The sequence below is a fragment of the Dendronephthya gigantea genome, unplaced genomic scaffold, assembly GCF_004324835.1.
Source record: "Dendronephthya gigantea isolate DGI-Jeju-01 unplaced genomic scaffold, DenGig_1.0 000106F, whole genome shotgun sequence".
NCBI lineage: Eukaryota > Metazoa > Cnidaria > Anthozoa > Malacalcyonacea > Nephtheidae > Dendronephthya > Dendronephthya gigantea.
The window spans coordinates 1-3,095 of record NW_021163116.1 but is presented as its reverse complement, the minus strand read 5'-3'; the positions used below and the strand labels follow the sequence as shown (position 1 = coordinate 3,095).

General features: G+C 34.7%; 1 pseudogene; it reads left to right on the top strand.

The window, feature by feature from the left end:
• The first annotated feature begins 1,543 nt into the window (after positions 1-1,543).
• Positions 1,544-2,977, top strand: LOC114534763 (annotated as a pseudogene).
• Positions 2,978-3,095: the final 118 nt, after the last annotated feature.

Below are 3,095 nucleotides of genomic sequence, written 5' to 3'. Positions count from 1 at the left end.
TTTCATTTGCGTAAGAACATTTTTATAATGTCGTTATATTTACTAATTTGTCGCGAAAATTTAGGCGCTCGAAATTTCGCCAATTCGCCATCACGCCATGTCATGTGGTCTGCAAAATTCTGTAAACATGTCGAACTCGCGACCTCGGCGGTGCTCATTGCAGTGCAGCAAAGTTTGTAATTTTGGTTTCTGTTCTTTGTGGATGCTTGAATTATACTGGATTGTTAATCGATACTGTTTACTACATCGTTATGTATGAAAGTCTTGAACGAAAACGGTAAATGTTATGTATTATTATGAGTAGTATAAATTATGATATCCAGCTTTAAATTGCGGTCTGCTCAAAGAACAAGTGAACGAGATATTCAAGTCATTGATAACGGTGTATAATTTGGCCAACAAATGTACAAATGTGAAATTCAAAATGTATATTACAATATCATATTTAAAATTATATCAACATAATTTTATTATTTTAACGCGATCTTGAACTGCGAGATCTGGCTCAAACAAATGGACTGTCAAGCTGACTGTGCTTGCAAAGTTGTCTTGCTGTAACCCCAAAAAGTGCATTTAAATTGTGAAATAAATCATTCTAAAATGATCAGGTTATTACATTCTAGACATATTAAATACGTGTAAACTTCTATACAATATTTAAGTCGAAGTTTTCCAACAAAGTGACCCAAACTTCAAACAGCGTACTCTATAGCCTTTTATATAGTCGAGATCCCGGATTACAATCCAATTCAATCCTTGCTTAAACTTGACCATCAGTACTTTCATGCAAAGTTTTCTGTACAAATTTATATTGCTTAATTTTGTGCTTTCAACCATTTCTCGTTTTTTCGCACAATTAGCCAGTCAGAATTACCGAAAACATTTTGACATTGCCCAGAGCCTTATTGCCGGGATAAAGAGTTAAATTATTTTAAAGGTGAGGTACAGTTCGTAATGTAAGCAAACGCTTTGTTTATATGTTTAACAGCTACATGTATACTCAAAATATCATGAAGGGTTACAGAGGTTTCTGCGTATCGTTTCTGCTGGGTAGGTTAATTATAAAATAGATTTATAATTGCTCAAATTTCACATGATTTGTATATATCTGAACATGAAATCTATCTCCTATTCATTTAGACGTATAACAAACAAAAAATAGTGTTGAATATTTTGACAGTTCCTGAAACAACAACATATAAACAAAGCATTTGTTCACAGAACTGTACCCCACTCTTAAAAATTATTACAATTTTAATGAATAAATTCAGGGTGGGCAGTCTGGTCCTCCCTTCTCACTGTCTGCCATTCCTCCCTGGTTATAGGATTGGGAAACTTCTCCTGTTTCCATTGATAGAAGTTTCCCCAGAAATCCTTTAGTTTCTTTGCCACCGGTGTCGTTGTGGCTCTTATGAACTTACGCTACAATGGAGGATTGGAAATAGATAAAGGTAACAAACATCACTTAATTAGGCCAATCTATTCGTTATTTTTATAGTATTGATACTCACTGCCAAAACAATTTCCCTGTTTAGGGCTGACGATGCCGCCACATGATATTTCTGACCAACAAGTGTTAGAATCTTGTTGGTCAATTCTTTTGATGGCATGCTGGCCATTGCACCATAGCCAGTAATTCCCAGAAGCTAGAATGACACAATCATATTTTATAATTGTCAGGCAAATTTACCAATTAGGCAGTGAACATAATTAATAATTAAACTTTCTTTGTAGAATTGTAAGAGTATTTGCAGTACATACCCTTCGGCGCTCTTCACTCCTCCAGTAGGACATTTTTGATGCCTCGTATTTTGAGCAAGTGCTGCGTTTCTGGCTGTGTAAGAGAAGCGCGCATAGTCCAGGGTTTTTTTGCGCATTGAACAATTTTTCAACAGCAGATTTCTCTCTCCCCACTAAGAGACGGAGAAAGACGCTAGAAAGCGGCCGACTCTATTCGGTGGAAAGAGTTCTGGCCAGTCGAAATTTGAAAGAGGTAATTATATATGTAATATTAAATTGGTCAACCGATTTAATAAGATGCAAACAAATGTATATTTGATCCTGTAATTCTAAATTTATTAAAAGGGTAAAGAATTTCTGGTGAAGTGGCTGGGCTACAGCTCATTTGAGTCAACGTGGGAGCCTCTAGAACACTTATCGGAGGAATGTATTAGGCAAGTATTTAAAAATAAACATTTTGTTATTCCTTGCACTAATTTTACTCCAATAACATATTAGCCTTCTTAGTTAGTAAAATACTAATCAATTTGCATGCACGAGAGGTTAAGTTTCATTAAATCTTGAATATGTTATTCATAAATTTATTTAAATTCAACCCTGAATTTTTGTAGGTACTTCAATGAGCCAACTCCTTCCAGGAATGTGACATTGGTTGAAGTCAGTCGGCTCAGAGTAACAGAGTTGCTATTCACCAGTCACTAAACAGCCCGCGAACAAGATCACGTGTGACGGTGGAGTTCCGTCAGGATGTCTTTTCCTTTCTTTTTACGGGGAAAGGTCGAAGGCATGGACTCTGGTTGCTGCTAGAGAAAGAAGATTTTAAGGAGACTTTTTTCTCAAAGAACTGGGACAATTTGCTTGATCGTCATGGTCAAGGAACAAAGCTAAATTTCCCTGTAAAAGTTAGGCATTTCATATCTTGGTCACCAGCACACCACATTGTTGACACATCAGGAAATGTTGCTCCATCACCCAGGTCTTATCTGGAAAAAATGTCAATGGATTTTATTAAAGTAGCTGCGTGAGGATAATTTAGTAAAAAATACATTCTGGTGCACACTACTTTAATTTTTTTTCTGTCTAATGGTATTTATTCCATTGATCATGAATATGGACCATTGACATTTTTTCCTTGGTTTTGTAATTTCCTTATCTGTCAACAACATGTTGTGGTGGGACCAAGATATGGAATTGTGTACTATATTTTCATCATCCATCTTATTGTCTATAATATAAATAGAACACTCATTGAATATTTATGTACATTTATATCATGTATATATTATTTCATATATATATATATATATCTATATATATATTATACATATATATATATATATATATATATATATATA